General features: G+C 39.7%; 1 protein-coding gene across 3 annotated transcripts in view; it reads left to right on the top strand.

Annotated features, from left to right (window-relative positions):
• Positions 1 to 5,004: 5,004 nt before the first annotated feature.
• Positions 5,005 to 15,394, top strand: part of AKAP6 (A-kinase anchoring protein 6) — a 284,618-nt gene continuing 274,228 nt past the window's right edge. Inside the window, exons 1-2 of one of the 3 annotated variants that reach the window (XM_068684445.1) lie at positions 5,005 to 5,153; positions 13,466 to 13,677. The gene's annotated coding sequence lies outside the window, so the exon portion shown is untranslated. Of the gene's footprint in view, positions 5,154 to 5,224; positions 5,659 to 9,619; positions 9,838 to 13,465; positions 13,678 to 15,394 lie in introns of those variants that run through there. The other 2 variants (XM_068684446.1, XM_068684447.1) reach the window with 2 other exon arrangements.

The following is a 15,394-nucleotide window of genomic DNA, read 5'->3' on the forward strand; positions in this document are numbered from 1 at the left end:
AAATGTCTTAAGGTGATTCCTCCATCTCTGTCCTCTCAGGGAGCCCTAAAAATGTCTGTTGTAGATAAATCTTGTAAGTAGAGTTTAAAACTTTACTCAAAACATGAACTCAAAAGTTACATAGTTTTACGTTTTATTTTCATTCCATGCCATCAGCTATTCCCTCTTGTCCCATATATGATAATTTATCCATCTTTCTCTTGCCTATTGGAGAGAACCACTGTATTACTTCTCTCTCCAGCACCCTTTTTCACTTCACAACTACCAGCTCCATTTTCTCTCAGATATTGAACTCTGATTTTTGAAAGCATTTATTCTCAGATTGTACATATCTTTAAAACTCTTTGCTTATGTTTATGAAGAAGGACTAATATTTAATTTTCCAGCTCTGTGAGCTGGTCTAATGAAAAAATGTCCACCCTCGGCTCTATTACTGATCAGTGTGATGGGCTGCTGGTACCTTGATACCTCTGCATTATGAACTGCAGAATACCTAGAATAAATAAAAGAGACGTTTAAGAAGATTTTTTTTTTAATTGCAAATAAAGTTTTTTCAGATGCTTATGAGGAGCTTTGGTAAAAAATGAGTGTTATTAAGAAATCTGTCATGGAATTTATTAATGGCTGTACAGTTTTGCACCTGAGGATTATATGGAAATGGATAAGCAAAGGTGGTGGTGTGGTGGGGATGGCTTAGGAAAGGAACTGAAATTTAAGCTAACCACTTAGACCTGTGAGAAAACAAAGGCATACAAAAAGGCATACAGGCAGTGTGACAGTCACCAAAAAGACGGTTTTGTCCAGGCCAAGATGGCATTTATCAAGATGCCAAAACTTGGGAATAACTGAGTCACAAAATAATGTCTGAGTGGATTAAATCTGTAGCTGTGCCTGTGGACAGGTAAGTAATGCTTTATCTTAAAGTCATAATGCAAAAAGACTCGTCAGGGATTAAAGCCTGCAGATATTTTGCTGACTGAAGGATAAAGGCATTTGTTGTTTTTCTTTAAAGTGAACTCAGTCCTTTGGAGAAATAAAGCTATATTACTTGTACGATGCCTTGCTGCTGACACCAGTGGCATGCCCACAGCATGCTGGGGAGCCAGTCGCTCATTGTGCTTGTCCTCAGCTCCTGGTGAAACATCCATGGGGACCATGCTGCAGCACAGCCTTGTCTTGCTGTCTCCCCCCCTTCTTTTTTTAGATCACTTTCATCGTGAAGAGGCAGGTGTGCAGACATTGTGTCTGGGCTGTCATGTTTCATGTTCTCATTTAATGCTTTCACAGCCTTTTTTTTTTTTTTTTTGTATTTTCAAGTATTCCTGTATTGTAGAAATTGACATATATAACTGATTGTGGTTCTTTTCTTTTACATCTAGGTATAATAAAATAAATATTGCTTTTAACCAGAAGAATAATCTAATCAATAAAACTTTTTTTTTTTTTTTTTTTTGACAAATTTTCAGGAAGCATGTAAAATTCAGATTTTGTTTTAATCAAAAGCTGATAAATATCTTTTTATTTTATTTTATTTTTTAATCTGAGAAATACATTCGTAAGTGATAGCTTTAAGTAGAAGCACAAATTCTGCACAGCTTTATAATTCTCAATGCACTGAGATTCTGAGATTCCCAGCTATGTATTAGCTAACCTTGCATTAGAAAAGTGATTAATTGCTCTTTTTGTCTGCTGGCAGCCAGTAATTCTATACATTTATTGCTTAATATTCGTCCTATGAAAATGTATTCTGATTTATTGTGTATTTATGCTCCAAAGATTACCAAAGAAAAATCACTTATATTGTAAGTCAGTTATCTGCCTGTTCACAGCATTAGAATTGAGCCTTGCTTCACGGCCAGACAGTACCTGGGTCTGCTCTTCAGCCTTGGCTTGTGCATTCTATGCATGTACCTCAGTTAAACTGTCATTTTGCTACCTCTATTGTACATAATATAGGCCTTTTATTTTAAGTTAAATCAGAGATACAAATCTACCCCACGTAGGATTTAACACATAAAATTACATGTACTATTTGGAAAACAAACAAACAAACAAACCATTCTCAAGGTCACTGTTAGTCAAATGACTGCCTGAGTTGGCTAAGGTAAGTAACAATAAAAAAAAAAAAATTAACTGAACCTATTGTATGAGTGCTTTCTAATGCAGTCTGTAATTATAATGGTCATCTGTTATCCCCCCCCACCACAAATGCCTGTCTTATTCAGTGCCCAGGAAGGATTCCTGACAAAGGAGTGAAAGCAATAAAGGGCAGAAGATTTCTGCCTCCCTTTGCTCCTCTGTGTTTGAAACCATTCAGCCAATGAAGACAAGAAGGTTTTTTAAAAAGCTCATAATTTAGTCCATTGAGTTCAGAGTGGTTCTTGCTTGTTTCTCTGCCACAGAGCTTCTGTATGATTTTGGCCAATTTATTTAAACTAAACTTTGTCACATCAATAGTTGTTTCCTTGTTTTCCTTGGGCCTCACATGACACCCTGGGAATGGCTTGCTGAATGCTCACAGCTGAAACTGAAATCAACAGCAGCTGTGCTTTGAATAGAAAACATGATATAGAAAGCCATGTGTTCTCCAAAAGTCAAATCTTAGATCAGACACAAAAAATCCATCAGACTTTTATTTTTAATCTTTTTGTGCTTTTGTTTATCTTCCTTAAAGAGAGTTTAAAACCTCTCCCGTTAGAGGGGTTTTGTGAGCATGAATTAGCTTGGTTTTGTGAAGCTTACGGGTACTCTGGTGACAAGTATCATAGAAAAGTTCACAAGGAAATATAACCATTCTGCCTTTTGAATTCATATAATGCATAAGGCCCATGGCTATTGAATGAGAATAAAAGAGGATGGAGAAACAGTGTGCTAGGTAAACTTGACCTATTTTATGCAGGGAATGAGATGGCATCCTCTAGTTTGCCAAAAATATGGTCTGAGTTGAACAGATACATCTGTTAGTATATGATTGTGGGGGATAGAGAAGTATTTCACAAAACCCACAAGAATGATAAACCTAATCCAAGCAAAATATGGGGGAAAAAAAAAAAAAAAAAGGACACAGAGGACAGAGAAGTATATATTCTGATGATGCTGATTAATTGGAGGTATAAGCAACATGGATGATGGGACAGAACAAGCACATCTGTTGATCAGTACATGCAGGTGTTCTAGAACTACAAGAAAGGCAGTGTCAGGTGAGCTTCTCTCCCCAAGCCCTGGTTCCAGCATCTAGCACTCTGTATCACCATGGTATGAACCCTTCCCCATCAAGCCCACAAAAAATATGCTAGAGAAATATGCAGTTTCGAGAGAGAGGTGAGACCATCTGTTAGTTTGCTTCTCCTAAAACTAGGAGTGTCACAGACTCAACTGTTTACACTCAGTCAATTTATTTTACTAATTTAGCAGAAAATAAATCTAGCTGAAATTTGAACATTTTCTGCTGAGCTAGTGAGTTAAATGGGCTGATGAAATTATCTGACAAGTTTCATTAGTGTGAGGGAAGAGGTGGAACTGTGCTGCTGGAAAGTTAAGAAGGGACTCGGGAGGAAGGATTAAGATTTATCTTTTTTGGTGAAAAATGAACAAATGCTCAGCTGCATTTGAAGAATTTTATATGGAAAACTGTGGAATCCAGTCTTGAACCCATAAGATCCCTTTTCTATTTGCCATCCAAGCATAGCTGCCCATTCCTTCCCAGTGTCAGGCAGGGGCCAGACACCTAGAAGGCCTGTGAAGGGACAACATTAGCCTTGCAGTACTGAGGGCAGGGGAAGCTCAGCCACATCAAGCGAAGATGCAGTCTACAGACTGTGGTCAGCAACATCCGAAATGTTCTAGCAATATATGTGAATTATGGTTTTGAAAGATTTTGATAACAGAGTATATAGAGGTTGAGTGTTAAAGGTTAATTGTTAGGGGAGGATGCAAGCAAAGGAGGGGGGTGGGGAGATGGACTATGCCATAGGGAGAGAGATGATTTAGTTGTATGACTGGGAGGGGAAGAAGTAATACTGCAGAGTCAGCTCAGGTCTTTATTAGATCAGATGCTGTGCCGTGTGAATGCAGCTATACGGTCTTCAGGGAGATCCAGATTTTGAGGCTATGCAGTCTCTCTAATGCACCACAGAGCTAATAAGGCTGGTGCAGAGCCAGCTGCTCCCGGAGCTGTGACTAGTGAAGGAACACTGCAGGGACCCTACAGGGTCTCATGGCCCAGCCTCGATGGCCATGCCTGCACCAGAGGATCCTGCCTCCTGGTGAGAGTGGAGCTGTGGGGCAAAGCAGCTGGTGCTGCGGACCTGACATTTACCACAGCAGCATTGCAGGAGATTCTGCTGAAGGCTGGACTACATCTGGTTGTTGTAGGGTCCCACAGCAAGGCTACAGGATTGAGTGTGGCTGTCAGCACTCCCAGGCCCTGTGTTCCCATCTGAGCCAGCACTTACATTTTTAGGTCTCAGCCCTGTCACCTTAGGGCAACGTTTTGCTTAGCTGGCCCTACAGGGATAAAAACTACGTTGTACCTAGTGTTCTCATGGCAGCTCCCTCAGTTTGTCTGATTTGGATATATGCGTTGGCTGGTTGGCAATATGAAAGGACAGCTACATCAGCTTTGCGGCTGAGATTTGATGAAGTTGTTTCACATAGTTCTGTAAGCACACCTAATTCCTTAACCCTTTAAAGAAAACACCTGTAAAAATCAGAGAGCCACACAGTCTCTGTACCTTGTTATGGCTTTGACCTTTTTTTCTTAAACTCCCAACAACTTCACCACTTTGAAGGGGCTTCTGCTCACGTAAAATACAGCCAGAGCATTGCCTGTAGATCACCAGACTTATTCAGCACACATAGCTGAGGCCACCCTCCAGCAGCAAATCTATGTCAGTTGTACTATAGAGCCAAAGATTAGATTTTGGTGCCTTGATAGAGCTGCCATACTGGTAAAAAGAAGAAAAAAAAAGCAAACACGTATTTGCCCTGGCCCACCCTGAGCACCTGTTTGTCCAGGGCCAGAGCCCCAATGCTGGGGTTAAAGCTGAGGAGAAGGAGGGAGGGCCCCTAAGTGGGATCAGTTGGCCCCTGATGGGCTCAGCTCTCGGCCATTTCAGCAGCAGCTGGTGGAGAGGATATGTGTGGGACAGCAGGTCAGTTTTATTTATTTATTTATTTATTTATAAAAAAACTGGGGTTTTGGTAACTTGATAATTTTGCTTGTTTTTGTTCTCTCTTCTCTAGTTGGATTGGGTGCAGGACCTGGTCTGGGGGTTTTGAGGCAGAAATTAACCTTCTTCTCTCATGGTTGACCTTCTTTTCTTCTCTGGCTTTGGAGCTTTTCTCTGCCATGTGTCCTTAGCGTTTCTCTGACAGTAGAGTTACAGAGTCAGAGATTGGTTTGGGTTGTGAGGGACCTTAAGGATCAACTAATTCCAGCAATAGCTGTGCTGTACTCCCTGTTGCTTGTCTCTGTGTCAGGGTTTATGGTAGCAGCTAAATCAGCCTGTTGAAGTTTATTTTCAGCACAAGTGGGGTGGGAACGGTAAAGCAGAAGAGAGTTTTTCTGATGCAGCTGCTCCACAGAGACGTAGTCGAGGCTGATAGTTTGTAGGTAGCTGCTATGACAGAAAAACTCCTTGCAGCTCCTGAAAGGAGGTGAGAGGAGGAGGTGATGAGGGATGTTAAGCTGGGTTGGGGAAGTGCTTGTTTTCACAGTTGTGCTTCTAATCCTGATGAGCAGGCAGGGAGATCTCTTTGTTCCCACGTAATGCTATTTCTTACTCTGTCAGAGCTTTAAATGACCAACAGTGCATATTTTGGGGGTACCAGAGGGCTGTGTGGGAATTGTTTAGGAATTCTCTACCTGAAGTCTTCCTCTCTTTTTCCAGTAACTGTTTCCTCTTTCTGTTGTAATTACCGATTTCACTAATCCTCAGAGTCAAGAAAACACCTCATTTGATGTTCAGTTATACTACTAATAAAGTAGGAAGGTAGCTAAAGCATGGTGTCTGCCATCCTCTCCTACAGACAGATAAGACAGCATGCCAGATCTCTTTAAAGCTGAAAGAAACTACTTGTGATCTTACTGCCAAACCTGGCTGTCCATATCATTGCATATGCTTTGCTCCATGCACTTGATGTGCTATGGAAATAATCAATTTCAAAATAAAGTTATTTGTGTTGTGGCTCTATCTTGAGGGTATGTTTTAAAGCTGCCCTTTTCATTGGATAGGTTAGAGGGAAGCAGAGTATGATTTGTAAGCTTATGTTATGGTGAATTGCACTGCTTGTTAAATGTCTGCTATGCTTTATTGCGTAGGTGCTAGGGAAAATATGCAGATCTTCAATCATTAGTGGATTTTTTTTTTTTTTTTTTTTGCATGCGGGCTTAAGAATACTTCCAGAGTTCGCGTAAGTAGTAAGCAAGTGACAGGCTTAGATCAAATGGGCAATTTTAACCTAGGGACCTTGTTTTCAGAGCAGTGCTATCCCAAGTTTGCTGGAGAATTAAGCCTATGGCATGTGCAACTCAGGGTGATAACATTCTAGTTACTTGATGGTTATTATTTATTAAGACTTAAGCATTTTTGTAGACTGACTATAACCACAGCTGTATGTAGAGAGGCAGTCACATAAATAGTATTCAAACTCTGACGGATGAAGAGTATCTGTTAGTTATTGGTAGTTAATGCTTATTGTGATGAGTGTTGTAATATAAAATCTAATTTAAAAGTAATCAGAATAATTACTATTTTCAGTATACAAAATAACACACATCAAGACAAATGTGCATCCATATAGTAGGGGTTCTGAATAAGCAAGTCTGTAACAAGAAATTCTAGCTGTAATAGTAATATAACTAAGTGTATTTGTCTTTGGATTGTAAGCATAAGTAGTTATTGTTTATAATACAAAGCAAGTACTTTGTTAAGTTTGAGGTTGCTTCCACAGCTTCTGTGCTGCTCCTAAATCTCTGTACAGAACTCCCGAAGTAATTGCGTGTCTTGAGAGCTGTTTATACACCTCTAGTCTAGACACAGGCACCTTATTTGCATCCTGTTAGTCGGTCAGTGAATGCAGCTGGTGTTTGGTTGGTGTTTGACACCAGTGGCCAAGGTGGAGAAAAAGAAAGTGGCTACAGTTTTTTTTTAATTTAAAACAGTGGTTTCAATCCTTACACAAAAATTGACAGATTTGTTGTCTCCCAGCATCTAGGTTACTTCAGCAGAAGGGTTGATGACTGGAATGTGATTTATTTATTTTTTTTAATTTTACTAAAATAAAAAAAGTGCTTCCAGCACAAACTACTTATGAGGTGATAATAAGCTGAGTGGGGTTTGTAATGTGCTGTTGGGCCTATTCTGCATTTTCTCTAAAGCTCTTTTTCTCTGTGGCTATCAAACTGACATATAACACTAACTTCTTCAAAGTATAATGAGGGATTTTCTACTTGTGCTAAATGCTTCTGCTATGTATGGGTTTAGTACCTTGCAGCAAACTTTAATCACTAGGAATTGCTTAGTATTTCTTGCTGTATTCTTCCTGATGTTTTCTTTTTTTTTTTTATCCTTAACTCTGTATTCATTACACTAGTAAACAAACTTCTTTTTTTGCCGCCATACTGTTTTTAAATTCTGAATCATAATTCACTGAATACTGAACTAGGTTTTTAACTAGCCTTCTTGTAAATAGGTGTTTTTGAAAGCATTGTCTCTGTTAAGAGAGGAATTTTTGTTGTTAAATGAGTGTTGACTTCAGATTCTGAAAATTAATTTTATGCTTTAGCCTCTCCGTGTATATATACAGAAAGTGATGGCTTTAGATTAGGCTAGAAGTTAGGTGTAAGCATGCAAAACCAGCAGCTGGCATAAGCACATATAAGCTAGGTTCACACTAGGCTATTCAAGAACAAATAACAATTGAAATACAGCAGCATGGAGCCAAAATGCTTATTCGGCTTTTCACATGGATTTTTCACTCTGTGTACTGCATTTATGCCATTAGCCTGTTGTTCCTAAAATGCAATACATAATGAATGCATGAAGCAAGTGGAGAAGAGTGTCTTGGATTGATTGGGAGAGGAGGGATGGAGGGAGGGGAGGAAAACTCAATGTTTTAAAAATATGTGGGCCAAGTGTAGTATATAAGCCTGTCAGTGATGGTGATCAGCTTGCCTTTTTTTTTTTTTTCCCCTTCCTTGCTTGCCAGTAGCTGTGGAAGACAATGTTGTTGGAAGTTCAGTGAAGGTTAAGATTCATTACTGATTTTTTTTTTTTTGATTGGTGATTTTCTTGCTGGCAGGAGAGTGTGGGAAAGGAAGCGAAGTTAGGGGGAACAGGTTATGAAGTTATTGGCAGAGCAAAACATAGTCGACTCTATGGGAGCAGTAAGGTAAAGCTGTGCCAAGTCTTCCAGTATGATTAAAGTGCAAATAAACGAAAAAACTACAAATATTAAAGCTCAGTGTAAAATGAATCAGAGATGGATGAATTTATTGCTGATATCCTGAATGGAAAAGGGAAAATGAAAAGGGAATGCTGTCTGGAGCAGAGGATTTTGCAGTAGTCAAGATATGAAGTGATCAGGTCTTAACTTCAGACCAGACTTATATGAGTGGAGAGGAGACATGGGAATATATGTGCAGGAGGTATATTGATCAACAGCTATTGCTGTAGCAATGGTGAAAGCATGACTGTGACCTCTGGTGCTGCCTATCATAGCAAATGACAGGGTATGCAAGTTGGAAGTCTTCTGAACTTTACTGATTTGGGAAAGCTTAAGTTTTAATAGAGGTGTCTGGTCTTTGTACTGTAGATAGGTTGTATTTAGTAACATTGAGAGAATACTGTCAAGCTCTTTTTACTCATTTTTCCATATAAATGTTACTTTAATAAGCTGAAGACCTCACAGGGCATGTTAATAATATACTTCTTGGGTGGCTGAAGGCATGAGACCAAAGGAAAACAGAACACACTGAAGTCTATTACTAATATACAATATTCTGTGCCCTGAGGTGTTTCAGCACTGTGGTACTTGGTCCAGAGCTAGACCACAACACCTGGAACTTGTTTCTCCATCTGAAGAACATCAGCTTATTAGTGGCTGGCAGAAGTTACTCACATCCCTGATGTACTCTTTCTGTGTGTTGGGAATGGGGGTGCTGCCTTGCTTTCTGGCACAATACATTGAGTCTTAAATATAGTATAAGATGGAGTGAAAAGATTTTTATTTTACCATGTGGATGTAGACAAGGGATGAATTAAACTGTCTGGTTTTCAGCATTACTGTTGTCTGTGTTTATTATATGCTCTTGACTCATTTTTTTTCCCTAATTTGTCAAGTTGTTTCTGGATAGAGTACCAGGTGTTTGTACTGAATGTGTTCATGTTCTTGAAAAAGAAGAAGCAGAAGCACCGTCACCTTCAAAGCTACTAACCTTCAAAAAGGTGATGCAAAGCGGCCCCACTTACAGAGAACAAACAGGCTCTTCAGCCTTTTAATCCCATGACCTCTGCGGAGCCCAATGCCCAGATAGAAAACCAGTGACCCTATTCCCCTTTAGGCCATGGTAACCAATGTGAAATGCGCATCTTGTAAATAAGGACTTCCTTGGATGCTGACTGTATGAACGAAGAGCTCCAACCTGGGAGAAATGTCTGTGGTCCTGGCTGGTGCGTGCCAGCTGTGTAGTTGTGGGAACACTGCTGCTTGTTCTGCTCAATGCCAGGCACAGCAGAACAGTGGATCTCACACATCTCTCTCTGAATGGAGCAACAAAAACCAACTGGATGGCCTTGTGACAGAGCAGAAAGCATCCCCTACCTATAGTGCTAGGTAGGTGTGTGCTTACTGAGTTTAGTTAAGGCAGGCTGCACATCTCTCATCAATATTTGCAATGTAATGTTCAGTTAATGGAGTAATTTCAACGGATTCAATAAGACTTAAATTTATATGTCTTTCCTTTGGAGGAGAGGGGTAGAGTTATTGTCAATGTATATGACCTCTGCTCTTCTGATAGTCTGGTGGAATGAGAACTGTGATATATAGCTGTTTGTGTTAAGGCAAACCACATATAGAATCTGGGAGATAAGCTCTTGAACTGGATTGCAAAATCTTCCTGAATGAGAATGATGGCTTCCTTGGAGTATTGTTATACATTTACTGATCTGTTGTGCATCAGCATTCAGTAATTATGGTTTTGCTTTTTCTGATTTTATTTATTTTTTTTATTTTTAAAATTTAGAGCCTGCCTCTGGCTTGTCTGGCATGTAATTCAAGAATATGCAGTTCTCATTTCCTTAGGTACTTCAACGTGCTTCTCTTGGCTATCTGGGTAGGGTAGCTGGTAAATGGTAAGCAGCCATTTCCTGGTGTTTAGGGGGGTGGGGGGTAGGAGCCCCAGAAGGAAACATCTGGATTTTTGCAGAGAAAAGGTCTGCAATCGCATTTCACTTTGTTTAGCTGTGTTTGTGAGTTTGCTCTTAATTCATTTTCTTGAATGTAGTTAAATGGAAAATAAATTGTAGTGGGTTTGGCCCTGGTTTATTACTGGTCTTATTGAGAGGAAACAGAACTTTGTCAAATTAAGGCACTGACTACTTATAGGGTGGAGTCTTGCTTATTGAAAACTTATGTGGATTGTGCTACACATTGTTATCCTCATAAATTGATAGTAAGGGGAAAAAATGGCAGTAGTAGATGGAATTTTTCTTTTTCGGATCAAAATCAATAAAACTTCTGCCCTTCAAATCAGAAGATTGCAGGGGAGACAATAGTAAAACATTGCAGCTTGTGCTGGAGAGGAAGAATGTGATTAATGAAAAGTAGAACAAAATATTCCTACTTTGTTATAAAAAGTCACAACTCTTGGCTTGAAAACCCAGTGGTGATGCATCAAATGATGATGGTGTTTGTGGGGTGGTTGGGTGGGTTGGGTTCTCCCCATCTCCTGTTTCAACAAACCTGAAGAAGGAATGGAAAGCAATTTTAAAGCTTAGACTTAAGAGATGTCCATCCTGGGTTGGGTCAATAACTGTACATGTTTTTTAAAATAGTCTTCACTGTTTTTCCCTTTACAAAAAAAAAAAAAAGTTAGCTGGAGCTGTTAGGCCTAGCTCTCTCCCTCCAGATTCTCAGCCCTTACAAAATGGGAAATGAAGCAACTAAGAGGTTGCAAAGCTTATGGGCCTTACATGTGGTACTTGCAAGGTAGAAATTCCTTTCTAGCATGTAGTGGTTGCTGTCCTTAACATAAAGTCATACTAGTACTATTCATAGCACCTATGCAGAAAATCCTTGCTTTGTGCTCTGCTTGGGGCCTTCTTGGCATGACTGTGTTGCACAGTCTGACACTGCCGTGTCTCACTGTGGATGTTTTTTGAGGGGGAAAAAAAATAAACAACCCTCCGCAGAACAGACTGACATGTAAAGAATGCCAAACAGTCAAAAGTCAGGAAAATCACTATAATTTTTCCTCCGTTTCTGTATTATCATTTGCATCTGTGAATGCACAGGCTTGGGCAGTTTGCAGTTGATTGCAAATGGGCAGAAGCCTGGGTAGAGTGATTCTGACATTCCCTTGCTGCTGCTGCCCGACCCCATCCTTGCCACACGAGAGCCATGGCTGCTATGCCAACTGGATTATTACTCCTGGCTTGCTGCAATGATGATCCTGATTTTTTGTCATTTTTCTCAAGAATAAACAAAAGCTTGCTGGTCCCATTTGGTGCTCCCATAGCAGTAAAAGTAATAAAAATTGTGCCAACGAGCAATCGGTGAAGGAGAAATGGTTCCTTTATGTGAGTTTCAGGAAGCTGCCATTTATTTGGACAGCGTAACATTCAGTGAACTGTAAACTTTATAAAGTTTTAATGACATCCCCTAACTTTCATGTCAATCTAGCCTAAATCATATTTCAGTAGTGTTGTCCTCTGCTAAACTGTGGGTTATAGCCTAAGGGACTTAAGAAAGCTCTTAAAAACAATCTAGAAATAAATCAGCTATCACTCTTTTGTGAGTAAAACTTTATTATGGGTCAGTAGATGCAATTTGCAATGGAGTTGAATTGAGAGCTTTATTTCTTGTGTTTGTACTGGCGTAGGATTAATGTTAAAAGAGTGTAAAAATGGGAACATACGGGGTGAAGAGATTTGGTGCTACTTAGGTTGAGATATTTCCTTGTTTTGTGGAGAAGCTTTGAACTCAACCATTAATCAAAAGATTTGAATGCTATCTTTTCTTTCAAAGTGGGTCAGAGGGAAGAGGATATAATTATTTCAAATGGTTTCCTCTGAAATCAAAGATTGAAAAGAAAATTGTTTATAGACCGAAGTTTAATGATGTTATGTGCTTCAGTCAGTGCCAGCGGTATTTATTGGCCACCTTCAGGACATTGAGGCTTCTTGGGTCAGATTTGGCTTTTGTGTCGCTCTGGGCCTCAGCATATTGAGTGCATGGTGTCCAGCCTTTTGTGCACTCTTCTGACCATGTAGAAGGGATTGTCATGGCTTGGGAGAGGAGTTTTTGCCAGAAACTTTTCTTATCCAAGTAGAACTGGCGACTAGCCAAAACCTGTGCTGGTTCTTCTTCAGTCGTGCATTTTAATTTCCAGACAGCTATTCTTAATGCTCACAGCCTTTCCTCCTCTCGGCACCTCTACTAAGGGGGGACAAGTGTGGGTTGCTGCCTCTGGAGGCGAGACCAATGGGCTCAACCTCCCACCTCAGCCACTGAGCAGGGTATGAGGTGGCTCTGTCCCTGTGGTGGCCACCCTGCTGTGCCTGGCGGGTGGGGATGCAGCAGAGCCTTGCTGGGCACCCAGCTTGCCCACAGCTTTCAGTCCCCTATGGGCTGTCTGCCTGATGGGCAGATGAAAGCCCAGCTACTCAGCATGCAGATGGGAGTGTGGGTCGCCCTCCAGTTGAAAAATGATAAGGAGATTTTTACTTGGTTGGCTAGAAACTTCTTCACACTCTTGTGAATAAAAAGCCTTTTTTTTTTTTTTTTTTTAAACTCATTGTCATTCACCCAACAGTGCAAAATGTGATCGCTTTGAAGTACCGGGTGCTTTTTTCCCTGGCAACGGGATCTTTTTTTTTAAGATGACAGATTGGATGTAGGAGCAGGGTGGGGCAGGGAAAGATGCACGCTTCTTAAAATACTGTAAAATAGCAATCGTCTGTACAGCTCTGGTGTTAAAATCAAACTACTGACTTTATCATTTAAGAGCCCTATTTAAAATAAAGAAATTTGACTTGTAAAATTTGTGCCTGAATTGATAATACAGTATTAAGTTTTAAATATGAGAATCACGTGTAGCTTGCACATCTTGATTTGGTGTCACCATGCTGGAATAATTTGTCAAAAACGTTGCTTGATAAAAGGCGTGTACTCGAACATGGACTCCCAGATCCGTGGCACAGTACTTTAACAGCCTGTTTGCGTTTTGTCTGTTTCTTTAAAGGGCTTCCGTATTGTCTCGGGCTCCCCTGGAAATGCAGTAAGGATTCGTCTCACATCCCGGTTGCCATAGCAACAGCAGTCTTTCCCATAATGAGCTGCATCATCTGAACTGATGTCACAGCATCATGCAGCAGGTCACACAAGGCACCTCCTAGTATTGCATCCTACAGATGTGCCGTAAACATCAAAAGAGGATGATTTGAACAGGACACGGTAAGTGCAAAATGCTGCGCCGGTCTTAATTGCACCATTATTTTTCCTGTTTTATGAGGTTTTCCTAATATGAGAATGTGTGGGTTTTGCCTTGTGAAAATCATGCCGAGAAAAGATGCTGCATGCCTAAATATTATTTTTCAGGCAGACAGGCTAAGACAAAGGCCTACAGAAAACGCACTCGGTCTGAATATTTAGACTTGTCCTTGAATTTGCAATGTTATACTGAAGGTTTGAAGAGAATGTATTTTAATTTCACAATCCAATTGAAGTTGTTACAGGCTGATAGGCTTAAATGGAAAGAATAGCTGTTTTCAGTTTTAATGCCCTAAAGGTATCTTGTTCTTTTCCCTGTCTCTTTATTTAATTATTTATTGTATGTGTAGCTCTCCTCTTAACCTGCTATCTTTTGATACCATGAATATCACCCATTTATTTCCCGTGGCCTTCCGTTAGCAAAATAGTCTAGAAAATACTTCATGTATCAGTGCTGGCAACTGGCACGGTATTGATTTAAAACATGGTTCAGTACTATCCTATTTCTGTTAGTATACTTAAAAAAGCAAAATGTTGATATGATTGTCAAACAATAACCAGGTGTTTTGAAAGTGCAGTAGCTATTAGCTTTCCTACTGTTTGTCTTTCCATCTTTAATAAGAGTTTAGTAAATTTCAGATCTATTACTGGAAGGAAAGCAAGTCGTTTTTTTTTTTTTTTTTTTTTTTTTTTTTGCTGCAACTGCAGTAAAAGGTGCAGCCAAAGATTCAGACATTCTGAGGGCATTTGCTATTCATAAAGTAAGAATATGAATAATTATAAAGGCTTCCACCTTTAAGATGGGAAGAAAATGTGTATCTTTAATGTTTAGTAAAATGGTTAGAAACATTCCTGCGATATTTAGCAACTCTTTACAATATCCAATATTTGTTTATTTTTGTAATGATGTCTAGCTTTTGGAGGCCAGGGTGATTTTTTTTGCTTTAACTTAATCTTGCTGGATGGTATATAACGTTGTTAATTGTTTATGCATGTTTAAAAGATTTGGTCTTTCAGCTGTTTGCTATTAGAAGGAAAGAAAAGACCAGACACGTCATTTTAATTGATCAATATGTCCACTAGGAATTAGGGAGTGGTCTCTGGCTCTGTTCTGCCTGTGTAGTTTATATTTGAAAAGTGCAGCAAAAAATAAGCAACCACTAATCTTTTAGTGATGTCTTTATTTATTGTGGCTTTTAGTCCCTTATACTTTTTCAAGTATGGAGTGTTAAATATAATGAGATCTGATTATTTTTCATAGGGATAGATATGGTCTTGTCTGTCACAAGCTGGGATGGAGCTCCTGTATTTTAATCAGACAGTCTGCTCAGCATCTCATGCTATTTTCAGCATGGTCTGGGTACATTACTTGCTTTTTTTTTTTTTTTTGCTTAATTTTCCTCCCATACTGAAAAACACAAAGCAGATGTTTGTAAATGAACATTAGAATGATGTTGCTTTATTTATCAGTGAGGTGTTGTACAGTATGAAAGCAGTGGTCTGCTGCGCTCTCATCAGGCAAACCCGGAAGGTATGAGTTAGCAAGAGGGAGGGCGGGACAGCTGATAGCACAATCACAGGTGTGGAGAGAGCTGGTGAGCAATGCATTGAGCTCCCAGCTTTAGGGAACATCATGGAGCCCTTAATAAGGGGTGAGTATAAGACATGCTGGGGTGACATA

This window comes from Anas acuta, chromosome 5, assembly GCF_963932015.1.
Source record: "Anas acuta chromosome 5, bAnaAcu1.1, whole genome shotgun sequence".
Lineage (NCBI taxonomy): Eukaryota > Metazoa > Chordata > Aves > Anseriformes > Anatidae > Anas > Anas acuta.